The following is a 21,632-nucleotide window of genomic DNA, read 5'->3' as shown; positions in this document are numbered from 1 at the left end:
CCCATTCTCTGACAGGACTTGATCAACTCCCCAAATGCTTACTCACTGGAAAGATTATTCATGCTGTTAATCTTAGTCTGCAATCCCACATTATTCATTCTGTTAATGTTTATTCTGCACCAATTATGAAATTATGTAAGCTACATGCTTAATCAGAAAGATTGACTTACTCTACCAAATTAATCATATAAAAAAACAACCCTACAAACAATAGAAATATGAAAGCAAAAATAAAATCCACATCCCAGGTTAATCAGGGTTTATAAATCTGAAAGTGGCTCTTTCCCCATTCGTGGGCAAAAATTAAAATATCATCCAATATTAAGTAAATTCTAATTAAATATTTTATAATTTAGAATATTTAGAATAATAGAATAAATAGATATAAAAATAGAATAAATAAATAAATAGAATAAAAATCCCAAAATCATATTTTAAAAAACTGCATGACAATTTCAGCTTCAAAACAATTTTGAAAATCAAAATTTAAAAGTCTCAAATTAAAATTAACTCCAAAAATTCTCAAAATTAAAAATGCTTCTAACTTTCCTTAATTTTAAAGGTCTCTCACACACACCCCTTTGGGGAGGTTGAGATGCTAGAGATTTAAAAACTCTTTTCATTCACCTTTAACTATTTAAAAACTATGATCATGCTTTAAATAGCTTAGACTTTTTTCTTGTCCTGTTAACTATCACTTGTATGAAAGAAATAATGCTGCCTCTGAGTCAGCCAATGCAAAAGGCCTGTAAGATAAAAATTATTGTGAAAAGAATTCTCTTGTTGTGGCAGTATCCCGGGATCTCCTGATTTAAGTTGAATTCTAGCCTTACTAAATTAGTTTTGGGTACACTTTTCAATTACCTAAGTATCTATTCCTTGGCAATAAGGGCTCATTTGGTGATTTCACTTAGTATTCCTAGGCACAAAGTCTTTTTTCTAATTTTATTGTTTCCTGCCTTGAGGCTTTAAAATATATAAACTTTACTGGTACTGGGGAGCAGTTCAGTGTTCTATCTAAACCTTGTTTATTAAAAACGCTGCTTAAAATCTACTATTTATATGTGTTGCTTCCCCCTCCTTTTTGGCACTGATGTTTACCAGGTTTTCCTTATGACCTAGATTCTACCTCCTTTTAAATCCTTAGGAAAAAGGAACCTGTTTAATCTGCTACCTCATTTAAAAAGGCTAAAAACTTCCATCTGCCTTCACAATTCCTCTATTGTAGGCTTTGCCTTTCTAAGGTTTCCTTCATTATATGATTATTCAAAATTTGCTATGACAGAAGAAAAGTGGGAAGTAACTTAAAATGAGGGAGAAAAGCTCCTCTAATTTGGAATATTAATGCCATGTGCAAGTTGGCAATGATCAGCCATCACCTGTAGAACTTGATAGAAACTTAGCTGAGCCATTTCTCAGCCCTTCCATTTTTCCTTGTGACTGTATCAATAACCAGTTTTCCTCCAAAGCATTTCTTTTCCCAGTTATCTTCCCAACTATTTACTCTTAGATGGCAATTCTCTCTAATCATGCTTAGGGTTTGAAATAAATTATCTTCTGTTATTAACAATTATTTCTCAGCTCCATCATTTCTTTCCAAAATTCTTCTGAAATACTTTGAGATAAAACACATTCTGTAATACTGAACTAGCACTCTGGAATCTCTGCTGCAAATTCTCAAATTTAACAGATATTACTTTTTAAACCTCTTAACAAGGTAAAATGCTACCTGCTTTATCTACATTTGGAGAATAGCTCTCTTCTTTCTAGGTTCTCTACTTAAAGTGACTTTGCTCAGGTAATCACAATCCTCAGGGGGGAAAATGCTTAGTGTTTGTCTGCTACTGAAAACTGAAAAGGCAAAATGAAATCAATTAAGAAAGGCAATACTGGGGGCAACTGGGTAGCTCAGTGGTTTGAGAGTCAGGCCTAGAGATAGGAGGTCCTAGGTTCAAATCCGGCCTCAGACACTTCCCAGCTATGTGACCCTGGGCAAGTCACTCGACCCCCATTGCCCACCCTTACCACTCTTCCACCAAGGAGCCAATACACAGAAGTTAAGGTTTTAAAAAAATAAAAAATAAAATAAAATAAAAAGAAAGGCAATACTTATCGCTTCCAGTGACATCTTGGGGGCTCCTTCAGATTTCTTGTAGGTGTCTTCTTCAAGAATCCTTCAGATTCTAAGCTGCAGGAAAGTCTTGTCCAGTGGCATCTTGAGATAATAGTGTTCCAGGGGTTCTGAATAAATTCCTTTTAATAAGAAATCTAGCAAACTTAACCTTAATAAGTTTTAATCACTTCACCCCCACTCCAGAACTGGGATGGTAAAATGTAGGATGCTCCTAGAAAATTCCCTGGTAGGAAAATTCTTTCCTAATAACCATCTGGGCCAACAGTTATCTATCAGAGAAAAATAATACCCCAAAGGTGAATGCTAAATTGGGTCAGTTTTCTCAACTTAAAAAGGACAAATTAAAAGTAAATCACTAAAGGAAACAATCAGGATTCACTGGTGTTTTAAAACAAGAACTTATCTATTGTAATGGTTGCACTCTGGAAATTTACCTCACCCACTCCAAAAATAAGGCTTTACTTTTTCAAAAAGTAAAACCCTCAAAATTTTTACTAAACACAAAACTTAGGATCACTAAGGAAAAGCTTAAAAATTACCTTTAAATCCGAATACCCAACCAATTCCCTTCTCTTTATCTTTTTCCTCTAATTTACCCTTGGCTCAAAAATTACATTTCTCTCAGCCTGGCCTCAGAGGCTTTTGGCCTAAGGCAAAAGCCATTCCTTGAGAGGAAAATTGTTGGTCAGTTTGAAAAAAATCCTTCAGAGTTTCCTTACTATGTAAAGCAAAGTCTTTCCCCAACCATGTCTTGTCTTTTTATAACAACACAATGACCAAAAATGGCCTTTCTTTCCTTCAGAACACACACACAAACATCCAAAAACTAGTCAAGCTCATAGCTTGTAGTCAGGTTGAACTAGACTCCATTCTGGCCAACTTACATTGGGATTGGACATTGCCACTGTCTGCCATTTATCTAAATATTTGCATGCACCAGATCCATACTTTGAAAACATATACCTTTTGGTCCTGTCACTAGGAGGTTCCTCGGCTGCCCCACCTCCTCCTGGGGCCACAGACATGCTGTTCCTCACTCCAGCAGCCCCTTGGTAGGCTCTGAATTGTGTAGCTTTCTATGAAATCTATGAACTTCCCCTCAATTAAAGAGTGGGTCACTCCCAAATACATCAGACCAAGTCCTTTTTCCGAGAGCCACATACCTGGCCCCTTTACGAACCAGACTCCTGGCTCAACCCCAAAGGGGTTGTGTGTATACCTCATGTCTTGGGGTCCTCATTAGCAGGGTGGCTCGGGCAGAGGGGACTTTGGAATCTCGCTGGAGAACATCCATTTGTTGACTTGGAAAAAACACAGAACTATTAAAGTCAGAAAAGCTACTCTTTAATTAAGGAAAGGGGTAACAGAGTTAGGCCTCTACACAGAGCTGTGCACCACACGCCTATGCAGAGTCTGAGGATTGAACTCTGTTTGCTCTGGTCCCTGGCCCCTGGGAAAGCCAACCAGACTAGATTGGACAAATCCAAGGAGCCTCTGAAGTTGGGAACCTTAAATACCTTTCTAGGGGAACATGGGGACTAAGGATGAGAGGGATAGTTGAGTGACTTTACAATGGTAACAAAGGAAAATGGGGAGTCCCAGACATTAATAACAGTGAGGGGCTGATGCTTTATAATGAACACGAAAGGGAAAGATCCAATCAAGGACTGGGTTACTAGGAAAAGGACTTTGGTCTAAGGAGAGAAACCATTGGGACAAGAGAGATACTGAACACTTGATGGAATCAGCCCTCCCCCCACCCCAAACCACTTTAAGTTCTATTGTTAGTCTGAGACTAGTGAAGTTAGACTTTATCCCTCAGGGAGAAACTCTCATGTGACAAGGCCAAACCTGGGCTTTCACCTTTAAGCTAAGTAAAATGAGGGTCATTAAACCTTCCTAGGCTAAAAGCTGTGGGGCTTCTAGATTCCACTTTGATAGGATGAAGGAGGGAAAGCAAAGATTGGTGTTATAACAGGGTAGTTCTCAGGGCCCCTTCTCCTTCTGGAACTTCTAATGGGGAAAGAACCTTGTGGGTCATGAGGAAAATGGAGGGAGGCTGGACATGGGTAGACCTAGCCCTTGGGCAGCCTCATTTCCTCATCCTTTTACAGATTCCTCATCCTTTTACATCCTTTGCAGATTTCTTAGCATGAATTTCAGAACACATTTGAGAGTGAAAGAAGAGCATCCTATTGGCTATGCCAACCACAGAGCGCCATCTACAAGAGCAGAGATCAGGCTGATGGTTTCTTGGTGCACAATTAGATCTACCTAAGTTTTTCTTAGTTTTATCCTGTTCCCCAAAATGTCTATGGCCATGGAATGGGTGATCTGCATAAGAATGTTTGGTAAAGGGAGTCATAGATGGAAGAGTCTGGGAGGGAATTATTCATTCCTTCTCTTGGACATTCCAAGACATCTCTGATTAGTGAACAGTTAATTAGGAGATAGTCCATTAATATGCTCAACCCATCCTCACCCCCTTAAGTGATAGGGGTTGGAGGTTAGTAATATACTAGCATAAAAAGCCTTATCTTTTATTTAGGTTGTATTAGGTGGAAGCATTCCTTGGAATTCCTAAGAATAAAGGAAAGGTGAGTGTGAATAAGGAAGAGGGACCTACCGCTAAGCCTGGGGTATGGAGAGGGAAGCTTTTCTACTTCCTCCTTTAGTTTCTCAGTAAATATCCTTTTGTAAATGAAATAAACTTTCCTGGAATCAGTGTGAGCTAAGCCAAGTCACTTGGTTTATTGATATTGGAGACACAGCAACTGCCTAAATGGCAGGGTGGGACCACACTGATGGGGGCTCATTAGCAATGGGCATTAGGGAAATGGTGACTCTGTGCTGGAGACCTGACCTGCCAGTGTGAGTACAGGTTGGGAGAATGAGTCCCAGCAATCACACTCTACAGAAGTTAGAGGTCTAGACTCTCTGGAGCATAGGTACTAGCTATTCGGGTGATAATGAAAACTGCAGAAGAGACCACCCTGAGCTCTAAGGCAGCAGCTCCCCAAATTGCCCATCCATCAACCCCTTATTCTGGGGTTTTAGTTTAACTCTTTGGCTTCCAGAACCCAGAAATCCTGGTCTGTCTGGTTAGGGGTTCAGCCCTGTTTAATGAGGCAGGGCTGGGGGCAGAATCTGTTTGGGAGACTCTAGTGAGACCAGCACTGGCCAGTTATGGGGGGAGAGGAGAAAAGGCAGGAGGCTGCTCCTAAAGCTGACCAGGGCATCTGTCCCCGGCAATGGAGGCTGAATCATTAAGGAAAGGCAAGAATTGTTCTATCATTCAGACCCCAGATGACTCTCCAACCATTTCCACTCCCCACACCTTGACCCCTCCCACACACACCCTCCCCACTGTATGGCACCATCAGTCAAGCCGGCCCCACAGAGAGGAAGGAGAAGTGAAGCTGATCAGAGAGGCTCAGTCTGGGAAACAGTGCTGAGCCAGCCCTGGTCACACCTTGTGCCTCAAACCATCCCCCGTTCAGCCTCCATCTTCTCTCCCACCAGCCTCTGGGAGCACCATGACTCCTGCCCTCTCAGTCCTGCTGTGCCTTGGTGAGTCCTCAGCAGCCCCCACCCTGGGAGGGACTTTACCCAACATCAAGTCCTACCTGCCACACATATACAACTTCACTGAGCTGAGGAGAAAACTTTCCTCCAGAGAAGGGGAGTGACAAGTCTAAGGTCACACAGCAAGGGTGGGATTGAGAAGAGACAAGCTGGGACTCTGAGAGGGGTCTCCTGGGGTCCAGCCTCCTTCATTCACAGCAGCCCTAAGCCCTGTCCTTGGGCTGTCTCTGTCCTTCCTGTGGGGATGCTGGAGGGGAGTCATGAGTAAAGAGGGTCTTCTCTGCCAGGGCTGTGTCTGTGCAAGAGGACAAGGACCCAGGAAGCAGGTGAGTCCTTCCCCCACAATGTCCCTGCCCAGAGGATAAAACTCACCCAGGACAGGGAGCTGGAGGAGGGCTGGGCTGGGCTGGGCTGTCAGGGTCTAAAAGGAAAGTGGACCCGGTGTGGGGGCGGGGTTCCTACAGAAGGGGGATCCCCTGGACCTAACAGCTCTCCTTCCCTTCCAGACAGTCTCCCCAAACCCTCCCTCAGGGCAGAGAATGGCTCTTTGGTGCCCCAAGAGGGAGCTGTGACCCTCAGGTGCAGGGGATCATGGGAGGCTGAAGAGTGGCGGCTGGAGAAAAAAGAAGGATCTGGATGGTCACAGATGAAAACTGTGAGAAAAGCTGGAAATGAGGGCGAGTTTTCCCTCCAATCCGTGACCTCAAATAATACAGGGGCCTATCGTTGTTGCTACAGACATTCATCCTACAACTGGTCAGTGTTCAGTAACCTCTTGAAGCTGGTGGTGACAGGTAAGACAGATCGGCCCCCCTTTAGGCAGGGCTGGCTCAGGGTCTCCACAGTCCTGGGTCCCTCCCCAGCCCAGCCTGGCCCCAAGTGCCCCCCTGGCTCTGCCCTTCCTGGCTTCTCCCCTGTGTCTGCCTCAGCTCTCCCTCTGGGGTTGGCAGAAGAGGGGAGGAATCAGCATTTCTAGAGCATCTGCTATGTGCCAAACATGTTACCCTTGTTGTCCCATTGGATCTTCACAACTGTGCTAGGTTGGGGCTAGTGTGATCCCCTTTTTACACATGAGGAAACTGAGGCAGGGATGGAGGAAGTGACTTGTCTAGGATCACATAGTTTTTAGGGCTGGATTTGAACTCTGGTCTTTCTGACTCCAAGCGCAGAGCTCTCTCCACTGCCCTTTGAGCTTCTTCACTGAGCTCCCACCTTGGGACCAGATAGGAGGCAGGAGAGGCTCAGCTTGGACCTCAGAGGACCAGACAGAGCTGGGGGCTCCCTGGGGAGGGCGGGAGGCCAGGGTTATTGGGGCATCTCCCTCTGCCAGCCCTGCCCCTCCCAAAGCCAGGAGAGGGAGCAGAGAGTGGAGCTGCTGCTGCCCAGACCCCCTCCCAGCCCAGGCCTGGGGCAGAGTGTTGAGGAGGATCAGGAGGCTCAGCTGAGCCTCTTCCTCTCCTTCTCAGGCCTGTCCCAGGGGATCACCCAGGCACCCCTCCCCTCTCTGTCTCTCTCCTCCCCTCCCTCCCCCCATTCCTTGCCCCGGAGCTGTCCAAGGTCTTTCTCTCCCCTCATACTCTGACTTTTCCTCTCAGAGCTGAACCTCCCAGCCCAGCCCAGGCCTCCTCCCAGCCAGATCTGCCCCCTCCCTGCACAAGGGCTGCTCCGGCTCTAACTCCAGGGTCTCCCCCTCCAGGCCTCTCTGCCCCGCCCTCCCTGGCAGCCCTGCCCAGCTCTGAGGTGGCCCCAGGACAGAACGTGACCCTGCAGTGTCGGTCAGACACATGGTATGGCTGGTGGATCCTGTGCAAGGATGGAGAAGAGATCAGCCGAGGCAGGACCCGGAGCCATAGAAGGGGGCATCAGGCTGACTTCTTCTTCCCTGCTGTGAATGTAACCCACGATGGCACTTACCGATGTTATGGCTATTCTAATTCTCCCCTCTATGAGTGGTCCTCCCCCAGCGCCCCCCTGGTGCTCAGGGTCTCAGGTGAGGCAGCCCCAGCCCCTCCCAGCCCCCCACCTCTCCCAAGCTCCCTCCCTGCCTGCTCAGGGCCTGACCCAGGGGAGCCCAGAGGTGGGGGGGTCAGAGGGAAGGGCACTGGGTCATCCTCAGAGAATGCAGTCAGTGAGGCCTCTCCTCTGTGACCCTTCTAGACCCCACATCAAGAGCCCATCCAGTCATGTTGGCCCCACATCCAGACAATATGTTTACTGGATCCCTGGAATGGGTTTGAAGCTGTCAGAGAGGGGCAAGAGGAGAGCAGAGCAGGCTTGAGGCGGGGTGGGGGGGAAAGTAGGGGGGTGTATTAAGCACCCCAGGCCCCTCCTCCTCCTCCTCTCCCTGTTCCAGGCACCTCAAAGGATCCTCACCTCCCCCAAAGCTCTGAGACTCCTCCAGCTCTGACGTCTCCCCCACCCAGTGAGTAACACCTTCCTCTGAGGACAGGCTGGGGGTCTCTCTCTTCCCCATTGCTGTCCACCTTCTGCCTAGGTCAGGCCTGAGTTCCCCTTTCTCAGGGGAAACCAAGGCACAAGGAGGGCTGGAGGGAAGGGAAAGAGACAGAAAAAAGTCCCGGCTGGGGAAGGAGGAAGGACAGCAGTGGTCAGGGAGGAGGAAGATGGGGAGCAGAGAGGGGCAGAGCAATCCCAAACCTGTTGCCTTCTCTATACTTCCCCTTCCCTGGGCCCTCCCTCTCCTCCCCCACACAGCCATAGCTAGGACAAGGGGGCCCAGGCTCTGCTTCTCCCTGCCTTCCCCAGTATAGAAGGAGGGGGGGGGTCTCTCAGGCACTTGTACCCCAATTCCCCTAAGCTGGAAGCACCAGAGGGTCCTCCTACCCCTCATTCTTCCTCTGCCCAGCACAGCCTCCCACTGATCCAGCAGAGTCTCAGAGCTCTGGCCCAAAGGCAGGGGGCAACCTCAGGGCCCTGCAGCCAGCCAGGACAAGGAGTCCTGAGGAGGATTCAGAGGGTCCCTTCCTGCCACATCAGCTCCTCCATTCTTCTCTCGGGGTCTCTGCCTGGCCCCAGAGCTCCCCAGAAGCTTGGAGGAAGCATCACAGGAATCACAGGAGCATCAAGTCTCAGAACTAGGCCAGGAGAAGTCCTGAGCTCAGGCCCATTTGACAGATGGGAAATCCAGGAGGCCCACAGAGAGGGGGGACTTGCCCAACACCCCTCACCCAGCAAGTCTGGGCACAGCTGGGCTCACACTCATCTCCAGACCCTCCAGCTCTCCAGGCCTCTCTGGACCCCCCTGCAGACCCCTAACCTGCCCCTTCTTCATCCCCAGAGACCTCTCCAAGCCCTGAATCTGAGAACAGGCCCTCAGGTGAGTACCTGGAGGATTCCTGACAGAGGGTGGAGGGAGGCAGGGGACTGGGTGTCCAGACAGGGTCTGCCTGCCCCATCCAGAGTCTCCTCATTTCCTACCACTCGTTCTGTAGCACCTTCTGATTCTTGTCTCCCACTTCTGGGCCTTTGCCCAGGCTGTGTCCCCTGCCTGGAGTGCTCTGCTTCTTCACCTAATCCTCTTACTATGCAAAATGTCTCTAAGACTAAGCTGAGGAGTCACTTCCTACAGGAAGCCTTTCTTGATCTACAACATTTGTCCCATTCCCCAGTTATTGATGATCCCACTCTTCAGAGGAGACCAAGTTATTTTTATAGGGGATAACAAAGCATGACAGGAGAATGTGAGCCCCTGGAGGGCAGGAATTATTCTGTTTTCTCTTTGTATCCTCTGGGCCTGGCCTGGCACAGGGTCTGGCCCAGGGTTTGTGATTGAGAGAAGTCTGGAGAACTGAATGATTGAATGGGCGTGGGGGGGGCCTGAGGACAAGGCTGGGTCTCCTCCCCTCACACTGGGGCATCTCAGACCACAGGCTGTGTCTCTCTTCCCCTTCGACAGGGGCCTCCACAAACATCAGTATTATTCTACCTGCCCCAACCTTTGTCTTCATCTTTAGCTTCTTCAGGTCTCTCCATCCTCCAAGTGAGCATCCTGGTGGGCGTCTCAGCCTTCCTCATCCTGACCTTCCTCTTTGTCTCCTTCCTTTGCCTTCGTCGCTGTCGGTATCAGCCAAGACTGGGTGAGTTCTTGGTGTTGGGGGGCCCCCTGGACTGAGGGTGTAATTGGAGTTGAGCTGGGCCTCCCTAAAGCCTGACTCCCTCTCCTTACAGGGAAAGGGAACAGAGAGACAGACATCAAGGCGATCAGGAGGTAGGGGCCCTGACATAGCCCACATTCTTCCTAGACCATCTCAGTGTACCCACCTCCCCTCTCAGACCCTCCCCCTCAACTTTCTGTGTCTTCTTCCTCCCCAGCTCAGAACCAGCTGAGAACACCTCAAAGGAGACCGTGTGTGAGTGACAGGGATGCGGGGCAGGAGGGCCTTTGGGTGTCACAGGGCAAACCCTGCCCTGGGGAGAACCAGCATTCTGGCCCCTCATCCCTTCTCTTGTCTCCAGATACTGCTGTGAATGACAGACAGACAGAGGAGGCCAGACAAGAGGACACAGCCGTGAGTCACTCATAGATCTCTCTGCCTTTGCCCAACACTCTGCTTATGGAGGGAACAGAGAGGGAGACCTTTGTCAGGTCACACAGAGCTGGGACGGCTGCTGGGTTCAGGGTCCTTGCTGCCCCAATGGCCCCCTCAATCCCCTCACCTCCTCCTGCTTCCTCTCCTCCTGTCAGGCTCTCCAAAGAGAAGACCCTCAGGAGGTGACCTATGCGCAGCTGAACCACAAGAGCCTCAAGTGTGGGGCTGAGCCCCCTCCCCAATCTGGACCAGTGGAGCCCAGTGTCTATGCTGCCCTCCGGTGAGCTTAGCCCAAGCCTGGGGGACCAGAGGAAGAAGCAGGTCCTCATCCATTCTCCCTCTGCTTTCTCTGGGCAGACCCTGTCCTACCTTATCCCAAAGACACCCTGACATTAGGACCTCAGCTTGCCACCCCAAGGGGAAAAGCAGAAAACACAAAAAGGCCCCAAACTACGGGGAATAGTAATTCATGGTACTCTGAGAGAGGAAGGACTTTCCTCTGAGTAGAATGTGCCCTCTGGAGTGCTGGGTTCCTGGACATCCACAAAGGGGCTGAACAATGACTACAAATTAGGAATTATCTGGGTCCCCCCCCAATAGATCTGCTGTAGAAGGGGAATATGCTGTATAAGAAAGGGCAGAGCATACTTACCTCTAGAGGAGAGGGGGAGGCTGGCCCTCAGGTGAGAAGGGGATTGAAGCTGTCCACTAACTTCACAAAGGTTCCTAGTGGGTAGGACTGGGAGACAAATGGGTTACGAGTTAAAGTCTAAGGGAAGGAGAACATGAGGTGCAAATAAAGACACACAGACAAAGAAAGTTCTGGCATAAGGTAGTCAGACAGCGGTAAGCTCTGGTGGATAAGAGCTTCACTGGAATGAAGCTTTGGTGGTGAAAAGCTTAGCTCAGGTCAGGGGTCATCAACGTATGGCTCTTGAGCCATATCTGGCTCTTTTGAGGGTCAGATCTGGCTCTTTCTGCAGGAGCCATAAAGTCCATTTTTTTTCAGGCGCCGTTACAGGAGTGCACTGTGAACCCTGTACGGCTCTCACAAAATTACATTTTGAAAAATGTGGCGTTTATGGCTCTCACGGCCAAAAAGGTTGCTGACCCCTGGCTTAGATGGTCTAGAGCTCTAGTTGTCAAGAGCTTAACCCTTAGCCAACATACTGGTATTTTATTGGGTTTACAACCATGTAGGCAGAAGGGAAAATGATCATTCCACAAGTGCTCTGATACATTAACAATATGAAGTAATTACGGAGGGCCATCAAACCCCCTCTGAGTGACAAAGTCTTATACAGGGTCCTGGAATGCAGAGCGAAATTCTAGAAAGGTTTCCCCCCACTCAGGATTCCCTCTTGTGGCTCTTCTCTTATTAACCCTCCTTAGTGGAATTATAACCAGTATCTCTACCCAGCCCTAGGGAGATACAGAAGATTAGTAAAGGCTATCATTAGAGCCCTTACAGGCCCCCTATAAATTTCCAGGAAAGCCCCACCTTTATATATAATAATATAGAAATTCCTCTAAAGTCCCCCTATAACAAACCAGCAAATAAGGAGTTAAAAGACTTTAAAACTTCCCAGCAAGTCTGCACCCGAGAATTTCACAATTCCCACACAGATGCCTGAAACTGCTTTCAAGCTTCCCTGACCTTTCACAGGGAGGACAAGGATGAAAAATTAGAGCAGGCAGCCTCTGGGGTGTTCTCATCAAACCTCAGATCTCAAAGAACAGAACAAACTCACCTTTGAAAAATATTGAAAAATGAAAGGCTGCACTGAAATAATATTTGGATCGGTGTTAGGGTTATTGTATCTTTGAAATCTGAAGCTGATTGTGTGTTTGTGTAATCAACTAGCCAAGAAATCACTTACCGATTAATTATTCAATTTAATAAAGAAAAAAATAATCATGCTTAAATCTGATTGGTTAAAAGATAATTGGGCATTCTTTACAGCTGGAATGCATGCCATGTACCTTGAGAATGTGCAGAGAAGTAATTTCCAGCCCAGTTAATCCGTAAAGAGGTTTTCTTGCCAAAACTTTGCATCTTTTCTTTAATAATAAAATAAGATAATTATGGAATGTCAATCAAATAATTTTGTGATTCAGTAAAGTTAATGTATGACTTGATTCATTATCTACAAGAAAAAATTGTATGTTGATTGTGGAAATTCATGCCAGCATTTGTGTAATCTTGGGAGAAGGGTATAAAGAAATAAAACATAGCAGAAGAGTCCCAGAACAGCTTCTGCAAGCTTACTGAGTTTCTGGCTGTTCTCTTTCCATCTGAAGCCACTTAGACTGCCAGAGCAGGCTTCTGGCAGGTGATCATCATGAGATACAAACTGCTGGGTCCTAAAACAATGGCTGTAGCTAAGGCTCAGATCAGGAATCCTTAGGGTCTAAGGTATTTAAGTTTGCTTGATGCATATGTTAATTGATCATTATAGGTATACTAAGGAGACAGAGATAACTAACCAGTCTTCAGGAGTTTAACAAGGTTGAGGTTCAATTTGACTCAAGGTTACAGAAACCAATCTTAAGAGTCAGCTTTTTGAGTGCTCCTAAAATAATGTCAAAATGAATAAGCCTGAACTGCTACAGGGATAGTCTGGGCCACCCCACCCTACAAAGCTCCTGCGCAGGATAAAGGTCCCAGAACTTTCAGAGGATGTTGTAGCCACAGAGTAGTCAACAAGTTCTACTAAATCCAGGAAGGTTTCTGACAGCCTCTGCTCTGCTTGCCTTGGCCCAGGTTCCCTCCTCACAGGCTGGGGTTACATCCAAATGCATCATTCCACAAATCTATACACAGTTTGGTCCATCAATTAACATCTTTCCATGGATTTTCAGAGTTACCTAAAGAGGCCTGGAATTGGAGACCAAGGACTGGGATTTGAACCTGGCTCTGCTATTCACCTGGACCAGCCCCTTTCCTTGTATGGATTTCATTTTCCTCCTCTGAAGAATAAATACCAACTAGTCTGGCTCCCCATTACTATAGATCCTGAGGTGTTTTTGCCCACAGAGCTCTAGCCAGGAGCCTTGGTGGAACAAGCTAGTAGGGAAGACCACAGCTCAGATGCTCCTTCTTCCAGAAGTGCATCTATTTTAGGGATTTAGGGAAGATTCTCCCTTCACCCATCCCAGACCCACAATATTGCTAGAACTGTCCCTTCTCCTCTTCCCCCTCTTGCCTAAAGGGAAAACCAGATTTCAATATCTCATTAATACACTCACCCATAATGAAAAGTTGGCTTCTGGCTGAAGTTGATTCTTTTGTTTATTTATTCTACATATTAAATACAATTTTAATATTCCTTTTCTGATATTTTGTAATCCATGTTTCTCCCTCTTTCTTCCCCAAGAGGGCAAATAGTATGCCATGTTTTGTCTGTGGGTTATCATTCAATACATATTTCCACATTCATTATGTTGTGAAAGAAGACACATATTGCTTACATGAGAAAAAGCTTCTTGGAGGAAATAAAGTGAAAAGTGGCATGCTTGATCTGCATTCAGATTCTGTCACTTCCTTGTATGTTGATGGAAAGCCTTTTTTCATGATGAGTCTCTTGGAGATGCTCTAGATTCTTGCCTTGTTGATAATAGTTAAGTTATTCACGTTTGATCATCAACATTATTACTGTTATTGTGTTCAATAGTCTCCTGGTTCTGCTCCATTTACTTTGCATCACTTCATCTAAATCTTTCCAGGTTTTTTAGGGATCATCACGTTCTTCATTTCTAATGGCACAATAGCATTCCATTAACGAATCTTGAGATTAAAAATAATGTCAATGCTGATCCTGAAGAAAATGGTCTGGGAACAGGTGAAAGCAAGAGTTAATTGCAAAAGTAATTTTCTTGTTATGGCTATATTAAAATTCACAAGATTGATAAGTACTGAAAACTTCAAAGAATTGATTTGGATTAAAAACTAGAATGCAGAAGGCAGGAAACAAACTTAAGTTAGCTCTTTCTCAAAAGAAGCGCATCCTCCTAGCTTCCCAACTCTTCAGAATAAGAGGATTTATTATCTCTCAGCTATACATAAGCCACATAAAAAGCTGTTCTCATTATCTACATAAGCACACAACAGCAGAAAAAAGACTATACATGAATACATTACAGAGGATGTTCAGCAAGGCTCATGCTACATCATGCTTTCCAGGAAATCATATATGTCTATTGTAACATCTTTTAAATGAAGTTAGGAAGTAACATCCTGAATCAACAGTTTTTGCATTATCTTTGTGGAAACAGAGGTTGTAAGTTTGAATAAAACAAAGTAATTCTTATCAAGATGTGGTGCTAAGCTAAATGGACATTTGCACATAAATAACAGAAGCCAAAGCTCCTGCTAGGTGAAGAGGCTTCAGGCTCCTTCCAACACCCATCTTTGTATATTCTTTTGTGCCTTGCCTTCTCCCTTTCCCTATATTTCTGCCCACAATTCCCTTCACAGTTTAAAAATTCACTTGTCTTTTTATGTGGTGCTGGGCTCAACGAAATCCATTACAATCACACACCACAACTTGTTCAGCCAGTCCCCAATTGATGGACAACACTTCAGTTTCCTGTTCTTTTTCACTACAAAAGGAGCTGCTATAAATATTTTTTTTTGCACAAGTAGGTCCTTTTCCCCTATCTGATATTGCTGGGATACAGAGCTATTAGTTCTGTTGCTGGCTCAAAGAGTATGCACAGTTTTATGGTCCTTTGGGCATCGCTCCAGTTTGCTCTCCAGAATGTATGTATCAGTTCCCAGTTCCACCAACACTATATCAATGCCTTAGTTTTACAAAATTTTCTCTAACATTCATCATTTTTCTTTTTAGTCATATTGGGTATTCCAATAGGTGTAAGGTGGTTGCTTGCGTTTATTTTCATTTTCATTTTTCTAATTAATAGTGATTTGGAACATTTTTCATACGACTAAAATAGTTTTACTTTCTTCATCTGAGAATTTCCTGTTGATATCCTTTGAGCATTGGTCCATCAGGAAATGTTTTGTATTTTTACAAATGAGACTCAATTTTCTATATAGTTGAAGAATTAGGCCTTTGTTAGAGACACTGGCTATGAAATTTCTTTCCAAATGTATTGTTTTCTTTCTAATCTTGATTGCATTGATTTTGCTTATGCCAAAAGTTTTAAATTTTATTTAGTCAAAATTATTTACATCTTATAATCTTCTCTATCTCTTCTTTGGATACAAATTCTTCCCTTATCCATAGATCTGACAGGTTAAATATTCCATGCATCCCTAATTTGTTTAAGTTATCCTGCTATTGCTTCTTTTAAAAAAATTACCTTCCATCTTAGATTCAATATCATGTATTGGTCCCAAGGTAGGAAAGTGGTAAGGCCTAGTCAATGGGAATTAAGTGACTTGCCCAGGCTCTCACCACTAGGAGATGTCTGAGGCCAAATTTGAACCCAGACTTTCCCTTCTCTAGATCTGACTTCCAATGTACTGAGACACTTAGCTGCCCCACACTCTTATTCCTAAATTATTTATCATTTTGAATTTATGTTGGTATAAGCCATGAGATATTGGCCTGAACTTAGTTCCTGCCATAACTCTTTTCTAATCTGCAGAGCAGTTTTGGTCAAATGATGAATTATTATTCTTCCAAAAGCTCAGATCTGTGCATTTATAAATATTAGGTTACCATGGTCATTTACTACTTCATGATGAATGCTCATACATTTCATTGATCCATTACTCTATTTCTTAACCAGTCCCAACTTGTTTGTATGGTTACCATTTTATAATACAGTTTGAAATCTTGTGTAACTAAACCATCTTCCTTCCTATTTTTTATTCTCCTGTAATCCTTGACTTGTTTTCTTCAAGGTGAATCTTATCTTATTTTCCAGCTCAATGAAATAGTTTTTGGGTAACTTGATTGGGATGGGGCTCAATAGATTAATTCATTTAGGGAGAATTATTATTTTTAATATATCGGTACTAAGCATATTCATGAGCAACTAATGATTTTCCAGTTGTTTAGATCTGATTTTATTTGGATGAAATTGTTTTGCAATTCTGATCAAGTAGTTCTTGGGCTTGTCTCAGCAGGTAAACTCCCGGGTATTTATTATATCCAATATATTACCTACAGCTATTTTAAATGAGGTTTCTTTCTCTATCTCTTGCTGTTGAAATATCCAGGTAGCATAGAGAAATGATGATGATTTATGTGGGTATATTTTACATTTTTTAGCTTTCCTAAATTTGTTTTTTCAATAAGTTGTCGGTTGATACTCTAGGTTTCTCAAAGTATACCAGCATATCATGTGCAAAGAGTGATAATTTTGTTTCCTCATTACCTATTCTAATTCCTTAGACTTCGCCTTCTAATCTTATTGTTGTAGTTAGCATTTCTGGTACAATATCTAATAGCAGGGGTGATGATCTGCATCCTTGCTTCACTCTTGATCTTCATGGGAAGGCTTCTCATATATCCCTATCATAAATGATGCTTTCTTATGGTTTTAGACAGATGCTGTTCATCATTTTGTGGAATGCTTTATTTATTCTAGTATTCTCTAGTATTTTTTATATGAAGGGATATTATATTTTGCCTAAAAGTTTTTCTGCAAGGATTATAGTTTCTGTTAATTTTATTACTGATATGGTCAACTATGTTGATAGTTTTCCTGATATTAAACTATCACTGTAACCCTGGCAGAAATCCCACTAGTTATTCTCAATGATCTTTGTGATATATTGCTGTAATCTCCTCACTAATATTTTATTTTAACTGATTGCATTAAAATTCATTAGGAAGATTAGTCTATATATTTCGTTCTCTGTTTTTTTCTCTTCCTAATTTAGGTATCAACAACATATTTGTGTCATGAAAAGAATATGGTGGAGTTTCTTCTTCAGCTAATTTTCCAAATGGCTTACATAATATTAGAATGAATTGTTCTTAAAATGTTTAGTAGAATTCACTTATGAACCCAGTTGACCCTGGAGGTTTTTCCTTAGGGAATTTATTGATAGCTTGCTCCATTTCTTTTTCTGAGATGGGATTGTTTAAGTGTTCTATTTCTTCTTCTGCCAATCTAGGCAATTTATATTTTTGTCAACACTTTTCTATTTCATTTAGATTGTTAGATTTACTGTCTTATAATTAAGCAGAAGGAAACCAAATTAACGATATCAAAAATAAAAAGGGTGAATTCATAAGGAATGAAATGGAAATTAAAGCTAATGTTAGGAATTGTTTTGCCCAATTATATGCCAATAAATATGATAATTTAAGTATAATAGAAGAATTTTTAAAATATATACACATGTATTGCCCAGATTAACAGAAACTGAGCTAGTTTACTGAACTATATAACATAGCTCCTTAAAAGAGCAGAATTATGATGGGAACTTAAATTATTTTCCTGTTATTATCTGGGATTTAGAGTCATTCCTCCTGAAAATTTTGGCTAACTCAAAGCCTATTAACTTCACTTGACCAAAATCTTTCCCTATGAATGTGAAAATTTAATTAAATGTTTAAATATTCAAGTAAGTACCTGGAGGAGGAATCTCAACTGCCTCTCAGTCTTTGGAGATAAGTAAATCATCTTCCTTAATTAGCTTATTTGTGAACATTTTCAATGTAATTAATTTATTATTTTTCAAATTCTTATTTTTTCCAAATACATTTAAATTATACAGTTTTGTACATATTCAATTTTTTACATTAGAAATTTTTTTGAACTCTAAATTTTCTTCCTCCTTACCCTCATTCCTCCTGGAAAATGTAAGCAATTTGATATAGATTTTTCAGTCATGCAAAATATAAATCCGCAATTTGCCATGTTGTAAAAGAATATATAGACTAAAAACAAGATGATGAAGAAGAAAGTATTTAAAGCCTTATACTTTGATCTCCATTCAGATTGCTTCAGTTCTCTCTCTGGAGGTACATATTATTTACTGTAAGTCTGAATAGTATAAGATTAATGTCTTGATCAGAGTAGCTAAGTCTTTCATGCCAGATCATCATTTCAATATTACTGTTCCTGTGTACAGTGTTCCCCTGGTAATGGTCACTTTCACTTTGTAAGAGAAGCCTTGTACAATGAGGGGATTTTGGAATGTTACAGAGAGACTTGAAGGACAGATGTGACAGTTGGAAGGAACAGGAGGCTTCTGTGAAAAAGAACTGGAGGAGGGGGAGTTGAGTCCTTGGACGCTGACCAGGACAAAGCTCATCCCTGGCCTCAGGATTCAAATCCCTAGATATTGAGGATTCCCAACCTTTCCCTTCAACCTTAAAGACCTGTGATTGAGCCTGTTTCTCCTGGGCAACAACTGAAAAGGGCTGGCTGAACTTTTTACAGTGGCTTGAGGGCTGTGCCCAGAAAGCCCACTCAGCCACTCTGAAGATGATTTACTCTCTCTGCACCACCTATAGAAAGACATTGCAACCTGTCATTTAGATTAGGTTAGCAGATAGAAGGAAGACAGGAATAAAGAACATTTTCTGGCCAGAGCCTTTGGCTTTGGCTTAGACCAAAGAGACTCCATACCATATTTGTGTTTAGACTAAGACTTTCCTATTCCCAGTCTCCAAACCCATCCTTGATCCTGTTTCATTAAATCACATCTTTGATTCTTAACTAACAGCAGTCAGATAAGATCTTTGGAAGATATCTGGGAAGGTTGAGGAGCAAAGGGGAAAACTAGGAAGACAGTTCTACTAGGTTTAGTTAGATTACAAAAAATCCAAAACCATACGTCATTACTGTCTCCCTCACTGGAGCCATATTCAGAAAAGACATCTAGGAACCCAGGCATTTTGCTAAGTCCTGGCAAACTGACAACACCATACCCCATAGAAGTCATTTATCTGAATATTGGTTCCTTTCCCTTCCTATTCTCACTCTTCATCACAGGGACAAAACCCTTGAAGCCCTCTGTTTAAGGAGTGGGGTAACTCAGCTAACTTGGAAACACATACCCAGACTAGCAAGCAACATCATTAGGGTTCTCCTTCTATCCTTTTAACAACTTGCATTGATACATGAGACTTCACAGCTTTTTCTGAAACTATCCTACACATCATTTCATAAGCACAATAATATTGCATGAAAAACATCTTCCACAACCTGTTCCCCAATTGATAGACATCCTCCCTGTAGGGTTGCAGTTATAACAAATCATGAAAGATATTTTTAACAAAGTATATTACTGTCATAATTTTAAATTTAGACAGAGAAGTCTATAAAAAACATAAATCTCTGTACTGCTGAGGAAAAGTTTTGGGGGTCCAAAATGTTACCAAGTATCTAGTTCATTATGATGCAAGGGTAAGGCTGAAGAGTTAAAAGTATAAAAATCGATTCCGGGTTAAGATGGCGGCAGAGTAAGAAGCAGCTCTTAACCTCTCCTGACTGAAACACACAAGACTCCTCAAGGGGACATAAAAACAAGTCCAGACGAACGGAGGAACCCCACAACAGGGCACAGCGTGGAAGGTACGTGGAATCGAGGCATTTCCATGCTATAAAGGGGTGAAACAGCTCTCACTAAACCGCAGGCTAAGCAACCACCCCACCCCCAACCCCTCCACACACAACACGTATAGCGCCGAGGCCAGCTAGGAAGAGGTGGAGCAAGTTTGGGGCACCCACTGAGTCATTGGCGGCTCCGGGGCCTGTTCCTGAGAGCGGCGGGATTTGGGACCCCAGGAAGCTAGCGAGCGCACGTGGAATTTGAGCGCGGGAGCAGGACGCTAGGAGCGGACGCAGGGCGCAGAGCGCGGGCAGAGAGTGCAGGCATGGGTGGAGGCGTGGGTGGAGGCAGACACAGCCACAAGCTAAAGCTCTGAAAACCTGAGTGGGGAACCAGTGCAGACGGGCATACAACTGTGGAAGCAGCGCCCTGAGACTTGTAAAGAAACCTCCTGCAGAGGATCAAGCAAGGGAGTCCACCAGGGGGCTTGACCTTGGAAAAAACCAGACAGACCTCAGGAGCCAATAGACCCCGGACAGACCCTGAGCGCAAGGATAAACCTGAGAAGCTGCTGGGCTAACGATGGCTACCCAGTCTCAGGAAGCTCAGAAGAGAAAGATTAACAAGAAAAAGAAGTCTTTAACACTCGACAACTTTTACACAGAGAAAATCCAGACAACCAAGCAAACAGAGGAGGAGAACAAACAAGCATCCGGACCCTCCTCAAATAAGGAAAACTCCTCACAAGCTATGGAAGAGTTCAAAATTGAGATTTTGAGGAAAATGGAAGAGATCTGGCAAGAAAATAACTGTTTAAAAGGTAGACTCTTGCAATTGGAAAGTGAGGCTCAGAAACCAAATGAACTGATAAGCAAATTGAACAACAGAAATGACCAGATTGAAAAGGAATACCAGAAGATTATAGCCAAAAACCAGAAGATTATAGCCGAAAACCAAAAGATTATAGCCGAAAACCAATCCCTGAAGGCTAGAATTGAGCAATTGGAAGCTAATGATCTCTCAAGACAACAAGAACAAATAAAACAGAGTCAAAAGACTGAAAAAATAGAAGAAAACATGAAATATCTCAATGAGAGAGTGACAGACCAAGAAAACCAGTCTAGAAGAGACAATTTGAGAATAATTGGTCTTCCAGAAAAACCAGAAATTAATAGAAACCTGGACTCCATACTAACAGAAATAATACAGCAAAATTGCCCTGAAGTCCTACAACAAGAGGGCAATATAGACATTGAAAGGATTCACAGAACACCTGCGACATTCAATCCAGAAAAGAAAACACCCAGAAATATAATTGCAAAATTCAAGAGTTTCCAAGCAAAAGAAAAAATCTTACAAGAAGCCAGAAAGAAACAATTCAAATATCAAGGAGAACCAATCAGGATCACACAGGATCTGGCAGCCTCCACGCTAAAAGATCACAAGGCTTGGAATACGATATTCAGAAAGGCAAGAGACCTGGGCCTGCAACCACGGATCAACTACCCATCAAAATTGACTATATATTTCCAGGGGAGAGTATGGGCATTCAACAAAATTGAAGAATTCCAGGTATTTGCACAGAAAAGACCAGGGCTAAATGGAAAGTTTGATATCCAACCACAAAAATCGAGAGAAACATGAAAAGGTAAATAAGATACAGAGGGGAAAGAAAGAAAATTTATAATTTTTAAATTTGCCTTTTTAAGGGCATCAGTGAGATCTAATTATATGTATTCCTATGTAGAGAAATGTTATGTATAATTCTCTGTAGTGAACTCTATTCACTATTATAATATTCACTATTATAGTAATAAGAAGAATAATTCACAGGGTGAGGGTGGAACACTACATAATCTAAGATGGCATGGGGGATGGGAAAGAG

At 43.4% G+C, this 21,632-nt stretch overlaps 1 pseudogene; it reads left to right on the top strand.

The window, feature by feature from the left end:
- The first annotated feature begins 5,656 nt into the window (after positions 1 to 5,656).
- Positions 5,657 to 10,452, top strand: LOC123238912 (annotated as a pseudogene).
- The last annotated feature ends 11,180 nt before the right edge of the window (positions 10,453 to 21,632 follow it).

This window comes from Gracilinanus agilis, chromosome 3, assembly GCF_016433145.1.
Source record: "Gracilinanus agilis isolate LMUSP501 chromosome 3, AgileGrace, whole genome shotgun sequence".
Lineage (NCBI taxonomy): Eukaryota > Metazoa > Chordata > Mammalia > Didelphimorphia > Didelphidae > Gracilinanus > Gracilinanus agilis.
This window is presented reverse-complemented; position numbering and strand designations above follow the sequence as displayed.